This window comes from Misgurnus anguillicaudatus, chromosome 20 (assembly GCF_027580225.2).
Source record: "Misgurnus anguillicaudatus chromosome 20, ASM2758022v2, whole genome shotgun sequence".
In the NCBI taxonomy this organism is placed as follows: Eukaryota; Metazoa; Chordata; class Actinopteri; order Cypriniformes; family Cobitidae; genus Misgurnus; species Misgurnus anguillicaudatus.
Genome location: NC_073356.2, coordinates 34,351,617 through 34,368,515, shown reverse-complemented (window position 1 = coordinate 34,368,515; position 16,899 = coordinate 34,351,617). Strand labels below are relative to the sequence as shown.

General features: G+C 36.0%; 1 long non-coding RNA gene across 1 annotated transcript in view; it reads right to left on the bottom strand.

Moving 5' to 3' along the window:
* The window catches only part of LOC129455209 (uncharacterized), a 67,895-nt gene that overhangs the window by 44,748 nt on the left and 6,248 nt on the right, over positions 1 to 16,899 (bottom strand). Inside the window, exons 2-3 of the long non-coding RNA XR_012359825.1 lie at positions 10,496 to 10,551; positions 9,325 to 9,496 (exon numbers count right to left, since the gene is read on the bottom strand). This is a non-coding gene — a long non-coding RNA (uncharacterized lncRNA). The remainder of the gene's footprint in view (positions 1 to 9,324; positions 9,497 to 10,495; positions 10,552 to 16,899) is intronic.

Sequence of the window (16,899 nt, the reverse complement as noted above, 5' to 3'; positions counted from 1 at the left end):
AGTGGAATTTGGCGTATGTATTGCACGAGTTTTACACTTCGTGCTATTTATACGCAACCTCAGGAGACTGGGTAGGATCTGTCAGTCAGCGCGAATCTTGTTGATCTTAATAACTTTTTAACATAAATCAGTCCCGAACTTTATCTCTCTTAACTCTTTAAACATCAAGCAAGTTCTGCGTTTTATTTTCAAATTCCTGCATGTTTTTAAACCGAAACCAAGATGTCAGACATGACACGCATCTTAGTATTAATCATTTCACTCTCAGAAAACGTATTAGATGTTTAATTAATAGAGTATTTGAAAACATAATTTAGACAGAATGGGTAACATATGTAACACACATATGTGAAAGACACAATAAACGCTTAAAGCGCTCTCAAGTTCAACGCACATAGGCACAAGCTGTACGAGGCTTTGAAAATGAGAAGTTTGTTTTCCATGCCTATTATTAATGAGAATCAAGTTATTTGTCTTTTTGATTAAAAAAAATGTGTATTATTTTTAATAAATATTTACAGTTATTTAAGTTATAATTATAATAAAAGCAAAAATGCATTTAAAATTGTAAAACATATTTAATGCTAACTTTACTTACAAATTCAGAAAATATTTTTTACAGTGTATAAATAAAACGACATGAAGGAAGTTAATTCCAAAATGTAATTAATTGCACATTGTTTAGCTGCTAGTTTTAGCAGCGACCAGTGACACAGACTAGAGTCAAGAAATTAAAAACCACCCACCCCCAGGTCTGCCAATTCTTTGACAACCCCCAATGCTAATCGATCACCTCTCAGGGAACCGGTTTTTCAAGTTTTCACCAGCGTGTGGCGTTTCAATTCCCACCCTTGCAGTTCCTTTGTTTAAATGCAAATCTAGGCCTACTACATACCCTGTAAGTTATTTTAAATGAATGTTTATAACTTTTAAAATTAAGTGGATATCGGGTAACGTAATTTGACATATGTTGATATAACCTGGGCTCTCAAGTCCCACGCATTTGCCATCATGAGACACGCGCATTTCTGTGAGTTCACGGTCACACGCCAAACCGTGTAAGCTATTTCTCACGCTGAAAAGTAAAATAGAACTTTTCCTGCTATACAATTAATAAAGGAGGTGCTGGTATACACAGAGCATTTCTGTCGAGTTTAGCAGTACGGTTTTTAGGTGTGGTCAACTTTACGCAGACAAGCAGATAACATCAGAGTACCGCGAGAAATAAGGCGGAGGAGGTTGGTTTCAATCGCTCTCGCGGTACTCTGATGTCATCCACTCATGTTTGAGTCTGTATCAGATGGAAATACAGATTTTGAGGAATAACTTATTGTTTGGAGAATGGACGTTTCTTAATGGTAAGTTTGTTTTTTCAGTATGGACCAAAACGCCAAATGCATAAAATAAAAATTTAATAATACTGTAATGTCTTGGCATGATATGTTTTCAAAAATGTTTAAAAATAAACAAATCAGTTGTGCGAAACTACACAGAAATATATTTTTTAATGAAACATATTCAGTGGTTTCAGTGCCTCATGGTGGGGTTGAACCGCTGGTTCAGTTTACCCCCATCTGGTTCACTTTGCCCCACAGCCACCATTTTGGGAAAACTGCCTAGCTTAATAATTAAGGCTAATCTTTAGCTAAATCATTCACATGGTTTTATACATTAGCCTATCACCAATATTTATGGTATAAATACATGGATAAATCTACTTTGACATAACAACCATTATACCTGGTATGTATAAATTTTACTTTGATGGGATAAAAACTATTTTTTTTTGTAAAAAAAATTACTTTAATCATAACTCTTTAATTTGTCCTTCTCTTTAACATAGCCAAATAGAAATTATGGTTGCTTATACCTGTATTGGTCACACGGCTACAAATCTGTATGGTTGCCTAGATAAAGGGGGTGGGTCTCCCCTACTTGGTATTGAGAAACGGCCATTGTTTACAGAAGCCGGAGCGCGAGCTACAAACTACAGAGCGAGTGCGCGGGTGCACAATGGTGAAAGAGCAACACACGATGTAAATAACTAAACCAGTGCTCGCAGTACCGACACTTTATATTTTAGCGTACTGGGTTCCTTCACTTTCTTTTGCGTGCCACCACTTCTCATGTTGCTGGTACTCTGCTGTAAAGAGTCAAAGGGCGTTTCTATGTGGCGCTGCGCAGACAGTTCGACACCGAAGACATCAAAGTACCGCGAGAGCAAGTCGAAATGTTACAAATGGTCCGACTTTACCTTTGCTCTCGCGGTACTCTGATGTCAAACGCCGACCAGTCAGCGCCGCACTATTTAAAGTCGAATACACAAAGCGTCAAGGTCTGGGCCCGGTTTCCCAAAAGCACTTATGAATGAACGATTACTCCAGAGCACTCGTAGATCTACGATGATTTTCAAGTGCAACTTAAGTTACGAAGCTTTTGGGAAACAGCCCGTAATTCTAAGATGATTCGTACGATCGTTTTTACTATCTACTTAGCCTTACGATGCTTTTGGGAAACCCGGACATGGTCATGACTTGCACATTGTGTGTTGCTTTAGTTTAATATAAAGTGCTCATTTGGTTTGGTGTATTTTGAGTGTGGCAGTCATTCTATTAGCCCCAATCAATCACAAATCATCGCTTCTCCTATTTCTAAGTAGGTGCACTGAATCTAATCTGCTGTCATCTGCAGTTATATTTACAGAGACCAGTATTCATTAGATTTTAAGAACTTTTTTTGCCACTTTTAAAACTGTTAAACTAAATAAAAAATATCATATGATATGCCGAATGAGCATATAAACATATGTTTTCTTGTTCGCTCCACGGGTTTAAACGCCGTTTTTTTTTTAAAGAATAATGTTAAAACTTTATTGGTGGTGGTTGAGAATAATTTATATTGCAGAATAATTTATAAAGCATTTTAGCGCAATATAAATGTATCATATTGTTATTCTTTATATAAGAGAATACTCATATATTTTTACAACACGTTTAACTTTAAAACATACATATAAAGATGCTTAGTACAATAGCTTTGCTTCTGACAACAAGTTTCTGTAATAAATCAGTAACTCAATCACAAATTGTTTTGACAGTGCCGAATAAAATGCTTGTCAATTCAAACAAAGCTGAAAGGTGTATAAAACCGCTTGAATTAACAATATCTGAACTGTGCTCTTTTGCATACCTCTACTTTTCTCATGTCTTTTTTTATACCACCTTTATCTCTTTAAAATATTGCTACTTTTAGAAATAATTTGTTTGCATTTTTTTGTATACTGCACACTTTATTTGCATCAACTATACCCATAATAACATTTTCTACGTTTTTGTTTCAAAAAAGATAAACATATTTATTATTGTCTTAACTTAAAACTTTGTTTTTTTAATTTATAAATTAGATTATATATAAATAAGTTTTGAAAACTGTTGAATGCGAATGTCTGATATAAGCAGTGGTGTAGTCTACGTGATACGCAGGTATACGCCGTATACCCACTAGAAATTGTCAAGGATTTCCGTATACCCACTAAAAATAGTTTGAGGATGCGTAACAGCATGGTTTTCTGACATTTCAAACTTTTAGTCATAATTCAGATGTAAAGCACTGCCCAGTAGCATGCTACACTTGCTATTTTAGCGGGTTGAACTGCATATATATATATATTAGGCTATATATTTGGTGTGTTTGAAATCCTGCCGAACTGCGCGATCCGCTTCGCGTATGAAATCAAATTACCATAGCGGCGCGAAAGTGACTGGGGAGCAGACTGGTGTGGCACCAGAAGAACCCACAGGCTAGTGACAGCAAAGTACCGCGAGAGCGATTGCATTTATCACATGGAGAAATCTGCTTTGAATCGCTCTCGCGGTACTTTGACATCACCAAAGGGTCTGCTTAGCGCCAAATGAAGTCGAACCTGCAGTGTAGCTGCTCACGCGACACTGTAAACAAACCATGTGAAGTGATCGAGCTGCTGCAATATAAAATCCGGAGAGTTAACAACGCACATGTGAGTAAACAACATTTAAAACATCAGTCCAGTTTATTAGTTTATCTGGAGGTAAGGCTCCAAATGCAATAAAATAAGCCCGTAATTATATCCTGATGGTTGTAGCTTTCAGCATGTTTGCTTGTGCTTCATAGTGTTAAACTTTCCTTCTCTGTGTTCATTTATATATCTACGTTCAAGATGTATATGATCTTAAACTTCTGTGAGGAAATTCATGTCTGCGTTGATGTTCAGTTCAGACATGCAAATTAAAGATCATTTTATTCACTTTGGTTTGGGTGTCTAATATTAGGCTACATTGTAATAATAATTAAGTAAAAGCCTATTTAAATTTTTAGACACTGCTTGTATTATATGCATAAAATAAGCTTTTATTTCAATGACTATGCAAATTAGAGTTAATTCATGGTCATCTTAAATGTGTATTAATTAAAAACATTTACACCATTAAATTACACATGGTATGTTATCACTAGGTGTCATATATTAGCTATTGAAAGAGTGGATATTTTTTTCTCCTTCAATGCATGTGTTAGCCACGGATTGAAGATTGTAAACAGTTACAGTTTATTTAATTTTAACATAAAATTAACAGTTGAGTAACTTTTGGCCCTAAGTTAGATGTTGATTAACACTAAACCAGTCTAAAAATCCATCCAGTTTCCCCAGCTTTAAACCCATTGACTGTTAAAGTCTTTTTTTCTTATAATAAACTGACATGTTGATAACACATTCAGTTTATGTGTTTATGAGTACACCTCCAGAATGCTCTCGATTACATGAAGATCCATACTGTATGCATCTGTAAGTGTGGTGGTGCTTATGGGGTGTTACGCTGGGACGAGTGAGCATAAGGGTGAGAGGGAAAAATCACAGTATACTCACTACAAAAATCTAGACTACACCACTGGATATAAGATATCTGGAAGGAGACGCGGCGTGTTTGTCTATATAGCCACATGTTATTAAATTTATTATTTTACTCACACATTTCACAAAGTACAAATTGTAGGTGTAAATATTCATAAACTCAACACTTCGGAGGTGTTTTCCGTCCGTAAAAGGCGCAGTTTCTCTGTTCGCTATTTTATTAGATGTAGCATACGCTTATAATATAATATACATTTTAAATTAAAATGTCTGTTCTATTTCTAATAATTTATTTTGGTTTGACCAAATAAAAAATACATAAGTGACATTAGATTTTATTAAGTTAATTAATACACTTTTTATATAAATAAGTTTTGAAAAGTGTTGAATAGTTCTCACCAAAAAGCGTACAAATGACACGCAGTGTGATTATCGTGCAATAGATACGCCAAATTCCGATTTTACGTGCATATGATACGCCAGTCCTTCCCATTCACTTATATGGCGAATCGTTTCGTGACGTTTTATTTATTGTTTTCTCATTTGTTTTCTGTTTTTTTTTTTTTCGCTTGGGTTTAGGGTTAGAACAACTTTTTATTATATAAAAATGACATCCTAACCCAAACCCCAACTCTAACCCCAACTCCAAGCGACCATGGCTTAAATATAGATAAAAACATAGAGAAACCTGTATATTAAATAACCTGCTTAAACAAAGGTGAAATCTGACCCTAAACCCAAGCGAAAGTGGTTTAAAAAAGATGGTTTTAAGATATCTGGAAGGAGACGCGGCGTGTTTGTTTATAAAGCCACATGTTATTAAATTGATTATTTTACACGCGCATTTCACAAAGTACATATTGTAAGTGTAAATATTCATAAACTCAACACTTCGGGGGTGTTTTTTGTATGTAAAAGGCGCAGTTTCTCTGTTCGCTAATTTATCAGATGCAGTATCCTACATATAAAGTCAATTTTAAATAAAAATGTGACATTAAGAGATTTTATAAAGTTATTTTAATCCATTATTTTAATGATATTTATAAAGCTGGATATTTTTACAGATATGAATTACGGCTGAAAGGATTTTAAAAAATCACAACACTGCCTATATGAGCAAAAAGGTATTATTAAAGGTATAAATATAAATATGTAAAACTAATTAAAGATATCATATGCCAACTGTACAGTATGTAAGCATAGGCCTATGTTTTCTTGTTCGCTCTGCGTGGGTTTAAACACTGTTTTTCTAAAGAATCATTTTTAAACTTTATTGGTGGTGTCTGAGAAGAATTCCTCTTTCCATATGTAAAGCATTTTAGCGCAATATACATGTGTCATATTATTGTTCTTAATATATAAGAATACTAATATATTTTTACAACACTTTTAATTGTAAAACATGTATTTTTTATACCACATTAATCTCTTTAAAATATTGATACTTTTAGAAAAATTGACATAATTATAAATATTATGAACAAACAATGAAACGGTGTCAAAATTCGACAACACAAATAATTGAGATATTCATTGTAAATAGAGTTACGTGTATTAGGCTCACACTAAATTCTCCGTTGCACTTAGTATAAATGCATTGTACATACAGTCATCGTTGTATGCGCTGTTATGCTGGCAAGAAGGGGTTGACGTCACTTTGCTGTTTTAATAGCAATGTTAAATATACGGCAATGCCCTTATTAACTTCTGGAAACAACCGCAATGACAAGTTTTTTATGCGCCACCTGGTGGATTTTCTGTGAAGCGAAAAACATTAAGGGAAAAGGCAAAGTAGCCCCCCCGAAAACACTTGCAGAATTCTGCGAGACTCCGCGAGACGATTTGGCGAATGCCGCGGGAGAAAACGCGCATTTTTAAAGGCCACATCTGTATAGAGACAAGAATAAAAAGGACCTCGCTTGGAAGAGTGTAAGTGAGGACATCGGGCAGCCTGGTAAGTTGTATACACATTTCACTTTTGAGTCACGTGACGTTTATCGACCCGCGCCGTTTATTTTCCCCCTATAGTAAGGTTACCAAATACAAACTGGTAACTCGATAAATGCACAACCAACATCAGTCATCGTGCAGACAGACAACTGCATAGCACTTGCCCCTCCCACAAGAAGCGGATTTTGCCTCTGACGCGCGTCAAATGCTTGCTTTTTCCGCGCGTCTACTCCGCTCTACACGCGCGAATGCATTCAAACTGTTCAAGCGGCAAACTAGGCATGGTAGATGCGATTTTTACGCCGTTGGTGTAAACGCACTATAAGTCAATGTAAAGACACGTTGACGCATGTCTGGAGGTCTCGCACCGCGAATGAGGCATTTAATGCGGCGCGTTAGATTTGATTCTGCCTTATTCACGCATTTAGTGCGAGCAGAAAATTTTGAACTTTTGCGGAAAAAGGCACTGCGTTAACTAATCAGGAGCTTGCTCTAGTATTGACGTGATTACAGAAAGCGAGCGGAGTCGCATAAGCCCCTCCCCTGACGCAAATTTCCGTGTGAATGTCTCGATGACTAGAATTTCACGTGCGAATGAAGCGAGTAAACTCAAAATGTTCAAGTGTCAAACTAGACACGGTAGACACGACTTTGACGCCTCAAGCGCGGCTGGTGTGAACCCGCGTTAATGGCTTGGTGACATCAGTCATTGACAAAGATTTTTACTAGAAATACAAAGTGGCATGGCTGCTGTGTTTTACCACAGGACCTTTCCTGATTTTCCGTATTTAGACATAAATAACAACATTGCTATAACATTCCCCTGCAACATTTAATCTTATAGCTTAGCCCCACCGGATGTGACCTCACTGCCTTCTGAAGACCTCTGGATTCACTCCTGACTTTGTTTACAATGTTTCAAAATGTCTTTTTATGCAATCCACTGGGTTTAGTAGATGAAGACCTTCCTACCTCACACGATGAAGAGCACAGACAGAACAAACAGCGGTTGTAAAACCCCCAGAGCAGGAGAAGTTAGAGAGGAGAGAGGAGGTGTGAACGGTTTTGATGTTCAGGAGACACACGTGGGCCTCTATTTGCCTTTGGGAGAAAAAATCTGTGAAAGTCGCATTTGGCACGAGACCCGGGTAAAAGAATGTGCCAAAGCTTGTGGGAGAGACACTTCAGAAGTTAAGATAGAAGTTTTATGAAGGAAGAGGGGGGAAAACATCTAAAAAAATAAAAACAGTAAATAAATGAATTCTCGACTCATGCACAGTTAATTAAAGAAAACTATTTTTCTAAAAAAGTTAATAACATTAAAGCTGCAATCTGTCACTTTATGTGCAAGGACATAAATCAGCCTCCTTAACCTTGATAGGATCGTAATAATTTATAATCTGAGCTGTACGGTACGATTTTGTGGGAATTGTCATATTGACATCATTTGACTTCAATCTATTTAATGATACGCTGTATGTAAAGTAACCTGCAATTTATTTTTCAAACAGAGATGTTGATATTGTTACAGCTTTAATGTGTTCCTGTATAGCTCAGTGGTAGGGCATTGAAACCAGGCGAAATATATGTTGATAAAAATGTATACATTGTAATGCACTGTAAGTCACTTTGGATAAAAGCGTCTGCCAAATGCATAAATGTAAAAATTAACTTATAAAAAAACATACAAAACAAAATAAATAAGAAAAAAAAGAATATATGATGGCTGTCCTGAAAATTAGCAAGTATTTGACTGAGGGATACACATGTTTAGGGTGCATTTGAAGAGTTTGGTTCAAAAACGCAATAAACGCCATTTAAAGCCATTGTCATTTTTGGCCAGAAAAATAAAAAAGATGCACTTTTAAACCCACAACTTCTTGTCTTCCTCCTGTCCTGTGACGCGCCAGCGTGACCTCACGTGATACGTCATCACGTCAAGAGGTCACGGATGACGTATGCGGAACTCCGCCCCAGTGTTTACAAGTGTGTTGAAAGAGGACCGTTCCGACGTTGTTGTATGTGGAATGATACTAATTAATGTCTTTGTGTCAGATTATTGTTTAAAATGGTCCGCTAATGTGTGTTTCATATATATAACACGTGACCTTTCCACATCATTACGCAATTACGTGAGGTCACCCTGGCACGGAGGAAGACGAGAAGTTGTGGTTTAATAGTGCTTTTTTTCTTGCCAAAAATGACAATCGTTTTGCTAGATAAGACCCTTATGTCTCGTTTGGGATCGTTTAGAGTCCTTTGAAACTGCAATTTTAAACTGCATTAAAACTGTTAAGTGTTGGGGTCCATTAAAGTCCATTAAAATGAGAAAAATCCTGGAATTTTTTCCTCAAAAAACATAATTTCTTCTCGGCTGAACAAAGAAAGACTTCAACATTTTGGATGACATGGTGGTGAGTAAATTATCTGGATTTTTTTGTTTTTTAAGAAAAGGGACTAATCCTTTATTTATACCAAACTGCACCAACCTTTACTGAATGAAGTCTGTAATTTGGAGAGGGACACTGGGTGCAGAGCTCAGATGACCATTCAACATGACTCCCGGCGACCCCCTCACAGGATTATGGGAAAGCAGACACAAGCTTTTCAATGCAACCTTGAGCAGGGGTTGTGGGCTGAACTTTGTCAATGTACAACTCTCTGCGGAGACAAAAAAGACGAAAGAAAGAGAAAGCCAGTGGCAAAACAGGAAATGAAACACAGAAAGAAAAATGGAGGTACAATTATAATTATTATGAAAGAGCCTAGGATATCCTTCAGAGAAAAATTGTACGTAATTCGTGGGAAACATGTCTTTACATATCTGTCTAGTGTTAGTCTAACGTTTTAATGAAGGTAAACATTTGGGTTATCAAAAGTCTCCTAAATGAAAAAAAGGAGGGCTGCCTAACGATTAATAGACTAATTGTTTGCAGAATAAAAGTTTTTGTTTATAATGTTTGTACATAATATATGTGGGTTTACTGTGTATAATAATTATGTATAAATAAATACATACACATGGATGTATAATTTAAAGAAAATATATATTTCTAAAATAAAAATGTATATTTATATATAATATAAATTATATACAAATGTAAATATTTCTTAAATATATACATGCATGTGTGTGTTTGTATTTATACATAATTATTATACACAGTACACCCACATATATTATGTACAAACATTATAAACAAAAACTTTTATTCTGCAAATGATTAGTCGCTATTAATCGTTAGGCAGCCCTCTTTTATTTCATTTAGGGGACTTTTGATAACCCAAATATTTACCTTCATTGAAACGTAAAATGTAAACAAAAACTTTAATTCTGCAATCGATTAGTCGCGACTAATCGTTAGGTAGCACTAAAATTAATATTTACCTATTTTGTAAATCCTCTTAAAATAACACTTTTTATATTATAGTTAACACTGTAAAAGCATGGTAATTTCTAATAAAGATTTGTATAGCCCTTCTATTGTAATGTGATTATATCGAACGCTAATACAGTGGTCTCTATACCATGGTACTAATACAATATTATACAATATTCCAAGGTGTTCATGCAATATTGCATTACATTAATAAGTTTAGGTTATTATCCGAGTTCAAGATAAGGGTTCTGATCTGAAGAATCTCGCTATGTGGCTGTACCTTATATCATAATCTTTTCCTGACTGCTCCCAGAACAGTTCGCCGGGATCAGGGGCCTGTTTAAAACAGAGACGGTATGATGTCACCATTCCCTCCGGATTCCAGATCAGTTTAGACCGAAGACTATGTGAAGGATAAATCACTCCAGCATGAAGAACAGAGTTTCCAGACCATTTCCTCTATTTGATTGTCCCGTTATGTTGAGCTCCGTAATAGCTTGTTGTGTATCATAAATCTCCTCCTCACTTCTGTTCCTCCCTCAAATCTGAGATCTGACGCGCGGTACCCTGTAGCTTAAATACAGCATCTCAGATCGGCACCATACAGATTTCATACAAATCTGTTACATTAAACGTGCATAATATACTCTGAAACAGCTATGAAGAGACACTTTGGGGCACACAAAATAAAAAAGATGTTTCCATTTTGTAGTATCAGATACTGGTTCATATGCTATTGAATACATTATCTCATATCATCATCTTTTAACAGACTTGGATGTCAAACTGGTTTTATTACCGTCTGAGTTTTAGCTAATCGTAGTCTCTGTGATTCATGTAAGTGTCAGCCTGTACGGCTCACAGCTGCATTATCTCAGATGCGTACATCTGTAAAGCGTACGTACGGCACAGGCGGGATTGACAGGACACAAATTAAACAGCGAGAGATGTCTGATCATATGAAGACATTAGATGAAGCCACAGGGTAAGTATGACACTGAACCCTGACCTCTATGAAAAGAAACTAAGGGTTGGATCCCAGACAGAGGGCCCCGGGGTGAAGCGAGTCGTTTTAATGTTGTGCTGGAAGGTATGTCTATCTCTCTCTATCTAGCTCTCTCTGTCAAAATAAAAAAGAACGAGAGCTTGTAGGCCTATTTCATATGAAATAAGGGAAGGAATTACAAAAACACAGATAAATAATGGCACATCCAAAATGCCAAGAAAAACCCATTTTTAGACCTCACAGACAAACCATCTTCCTGGGAGTAAATCACCTTTGTAGCTTGAATTTACTCCTGTCATTCACAATGGCTGTGTCTGAAATAGCCCCCTATACCCTTAAAGTGCACCTACACATAATTAGTACTGACAGATTTTAGGTTATCTCCTGGCTTTCTATGCCATTTTGCACCTTGTTATCTTCATGTTTCAATACTTATTACCTGTGTCATTTCGATGTTTTTATTATAACTCAACTTGTATACTTAAATGTTCTGATTTCTTTGTATGAATTAAATAATTGGCTTGATGGCTACATCTGGTGGAAATTTTGTGTCAACAGCCCACTTAAAAATCCCCTTCCTGATAAAAATGCTGATGTGTCAAATACTTATTTTCCCCACTGTATTTCATTGCTAAAAAACAACGTTATTTTGTATAATACAATGTGTTCACATTAGGGCTGCAGCTATCGATTCTTTTTGTAATCGATTAATCTAGCACTGAATCGATCGATTAATCGAGTAATCGGATAAAAATTTTGTTTGTGTTTTTAAACAACCAAAACAAATAATGCATAACGAAAATGACGTGGCTGTAAAATGTTCAAGCATTTGGCTTTTATTTCTAAAAAAAACAGAGGTATTTGGCTCCAAAAAATAAGCCTATTAATTTCAAAGTTTATAAGTGCCAGTGCCAACAATTAAGCACTTTAATTTATTAATATGCATAACAGGTTTCATGCTGTAATCTAGCACTGACATCAAAGTAAATATCTGGTTATGTACATTTCTACACCTGCAGCATTTACCATTAGGCTACTAACATGTAATATATCATTTCTGGGGTGAGCCTATTTGCTATGGTAACAACCTGTGTGTGTGCGCGCGCACGTGCACCTGTGTTTCTGTGTGCACGCGTGCTGTGCTTGAGGAAGAGTGACACCCCAGTCAGACGTTCAGTTGCTTCATTGCATTTTGGTACGGCAGAAAAACATACATTCCTTTTCAATAGAACGCTGCATTTGGTTTGCATCACTTCATTGCGGTGCATTTTAGGTTAAGAATCCGTTCGAAAAAAACGCGTTACGACATCACGTCCCGCTGTATACAGTGAATGCATGCTAAAATTATTGTTGCGTGGCTACATAAAAGTTTAAGCATATGTGATGCATTGCGCGATCAGTCTGACTCGCGTAAGAGAGAATAACTTCCTTATGCTAAACTCCAATAAGACAGAGATTATTATTATGGAACAAAATATGTCAGATTACAAGTTGCCCATAAATGATTGCACTGTGGAGCCGTTTTTTTGGTACACACACCTGTAAAGTGCATGCGTGTTTGTGAAGGGGTTCTTTTTTGAGCAATTGAACGTGAATACGAAAACATCAAAGCTAAACATCATATCTAGTCAAACCGCATAACGACATTGCTACAAACACAGTATGGGATTAAAATCAGTGGAAGCTACGTTACCTTGTTTCATCGACGCTTGGTGAAACAGCAGTGGATTCAGATGCTGAATGTAATGATCCCAAACTTTAAACATTCTCTCTCTGCCGTTTATGGACATATTCGCTCCGCCAAATGCGCCAAATAAATTCAAAATGTACCACGCGCTATGATGTGCTTCCTGAACATTGAACAACGGTCCGTGTGAATCAGACCTCGGCGCGTGTAGTGCGCGTCATAGGAATTTAACGAGGCTTCGAGGCAGAATTTTTGCCTCGAGGAATTTTTTGAATCGAGTAAATCGAGTAACTCGATGAATCGTTTCAGCCCTAGTTCACATGGTTTATTATAAAAAAACACATTATTTTCAACATAACGTACATTTTTGTAGCTCCAGATATCCTTGTCTTCCTGAAACACACAGATTTTGTACAAAGCTCATCAATCTGAAAAGCGCTGTGTCCCTGATTGGCCAGCTAATTTGTACATTGTAATTGGCCTGAATGCCTCTGACATCAGCCAGAAATGTGACGCTCCTTACCATGTTTGAAAGATTCGCTCATAATGCAATGCTGACAGAAGTTAACTTACACATTGTGAGTCAAAGCGGAAGGAATTATGATAATGTCGGCCTTGTCTACATCACCAATCTGTACATCAATTTGTAATTCAATAAAAGAAATTTACGTTGGAGACAAAAACTTGCATCATCGTTTACTTTGGGGTTTGTACCTTTTGCATATCGCTAACATGTACTAATACACATTTACACACCAAAGGAAATGTAAAATCATGAATGGGACAATAGGTGCTCTTTAAATTGTGCACTATTTAAGGGAACATCTATTTTTAGTGTTGCCTGAAATCATAGTGGACATTATGGAGTTCACTGATTTAACCACACTCACAGCTAGCCGCTAGTCGTCCACTGAGGCTCGCACCAAATTATTTCTTGGTTTTCGTGTAAGATGGCACCAGCGAGCTCAAGTTTCAACTTATTAAAAAGAAAATTTGTTAAGGGATTCTGTAGAAAAATGGCGGCACAAAATGGCGACTTCCATGTAAGGGGACCCTCTTTGTATGTAGATAAAAAGGTCTCGTTCTAAGGTAATAAACACATAACTGTTCATTATGAAAGGTCTTTATATACCACTGATAATATAGTTATGTATATTATTTTGCATTTCTGTCAAGAGATCCTTCTAAAAATTACACACTGCACCTTTAAAGCTCACATAACACATATCATTTTTGCCAATATAATACAGTAATCTTGGTTACCTATAAAGTAGTATTTCATGCTTCATATGTCCAAAGAGTCTTTCGTGTTGTCAGATTATTAAAAGACAGAACAGCCTTTCTGGTATTTGCCAGAGAAATACGAAGACTTGAAGGCAAAGAGTTATGAGTACGCGCAGCCTTTGGATACTAATAGCTGTGACATCGATGGACATGAAACATAAATAAAAACTTTTTACAGCGTTACATATATGATCCAGAATCAGATACAGAGTCAGTCATGGACAAACAGGAACAACAGCAGGACATCTCTATCTGGTAATTAATCATTTTTTGTTTATCCGCTACTTTAATAAAAAAATGCGTCATGAGTTTTTTTTCTGCCGAGGCAAATCTGGCGTCAAACTGAGCCTTGTTTGTAAAGCAATCTTCTCACATGAACCCATTCGCAATTACATGGCTGTCTGGGAAACACCAACTGCATCCACTGTTGTCTTAAGACAGGGTTAATTGGAAAGCTCCTTACATCCAAAAACATGCTTCTTTTGTCGAACCATCTTGATAAAAAAAGTTGTCACGTCCTGTGCAGTGATAGCCTGGTGACTCGTACTCGACGGAGCAATGCTAATGCGCGTTCTCGCTCTCACTTGACGTGCAGGGTAGGCGGGCTTTTCTGGGGGTAAAGGCCCATAAAAGGAATATGGGGTCAATCAGTCATAACGAAAACCCCTATTCGAAAAAAAAACGTTCAGAAACTTGTAGGAAAAAGGAGGCGTGAGTTTGGCCCAGAAATACTCCATCACAAGCTCAACTGCTTTTTTGACACTTCGCTTATGTTTAGCATGAGGGTTACAACCCTTAAACTGTGTTAATAATTCAGAATGCATGAAATAGCATTAAACCTCCCCTTTAAATATATACATGCATGTGTGTGTGTGTGTGTGTATACATACTTATTATACACAGTACACCCACATATACAGTATTATGTAAACAAAAACCTATTCTTCAAACGATTAGTCACGACTAATAATCATTAGGGATCCCTAATACCTACTTCATTACTTTTTCCAATTATGACCTTCACTAGCAATAGCATTATAACCAAGTTCCTAATGTGAAAAACAAGCAAGCTCACATGACAAAGTTTGCTTATGATCCAGAGGCAAAATTAAACTAAATTTACAGTCATATGCAAGTTACTTTGCCCAGTTTACAAATATTAGCCAACGTGTCAAATCGCCCATATCTTTGCACAGCAACAAGACACATCATGACAAGATGCAAAACGAAGTGCTAGATCAAAGCCCTTTATAAGCCGAGACAGTATAAATAGTAAGTATTAAATTGAGGGTGTGAACTCATTTTCTGACAGCATCGTCTGCATTGTCCTCCTTACATTGCGTTTGCGCGGAGCCGGTTGTCACGTACGTTATTATCTCACACATCCTTTCAGAGCTAAACAGAGGGTGTTGTGTAGTGACTGTTGGCGAGTAGCTTTTTAATTTCAGGCTACTTGTAACTTAGTGCTCAATAGCAATCAAAATGACAAACCTGCCATTTGTTTAAACTTAACAATATTTGCACAAGCTACTTAACCAAATGAATAGTTATACAATCAGCTCACTCTAATGATTTGCGTAGGGATGCATAACGATTAATTGCTATTAATCTATAGCAGAATAAAAGTTTTGTTTGTGTGTGAAACCGTGTATAATAATTATGCATATTTAAATATGCACATATGCATATGAAGAGTTTCGTTGCAAAACGAGATAACCACCGTTTTTTATATTGTTCAGAAATCTCGTTTTTTGGTTGTGCATTCCAATTAATTTCAATTCAACTGCAGGTTTGTTTTGATTTAAACCTTCATAACTTAAAAAATACAGCTTAGTAGCACCATAAAACAAAATAATAACATGATAACATAATAATAAACATGTTTTGACAAAAATGTTAAAAATTGATTTATCTCGTTTTGCAACGAAACTCTTCATATATTATTTTAATATATAAATATATTTTTTTTCTTAAGTATTTATGTATAATATAAATTATACATAAATATACAAATGTATATACACAAACATGTAAACATTTCTAAAATATATACATGCGTGTGCATTTATCTATACAAAAATATTATACACAGTTTACACATATATGATGTAAACAAAAACTTTTATTCTGCTATAGATTAATTGCGATTAATCGTTACGCATCATATAAGCACGCAGTGTGAATAGTCGTGCAATAAATAGGGCAACTTTCAATTTTGCATGCATATGATATGCCAGTCTTTCGTGTTCACTTTAAATGGCGCATCTTTTCGTGTCATTTTATGTATTAATTTATATTTTTTTATGTTTTTTTACCATTGGCACTTGGGTTTGGGGTTAGAACAACTTTTTGTGACATAAAATGACATCCTAACCCAAACCCCAATGCTAACCTCAACTCCAAGCATGGATGGTTTAAATTGGACAAAAACATTGAGAAACCTAAAGCAAATCACAAATCTTACCCCAAACCCAAGTGACAATGGTTAAAAAAAAAGAAAGAAACCAATACATAAAACGACACAAAAAGACATGCAATGTTAAGTAAACAGAAAGGACAGGTGTATCATATGCACACAAAATTGGAATTTGGCATATTGCACAAGTTTTTAAACTGCGTGCTATTTATATGCAATTCGTGAGAATGGGTTGATAAAATACATATGGTAGAAGTGAACAAATATGCAATTGATATACATTTTTGTTCC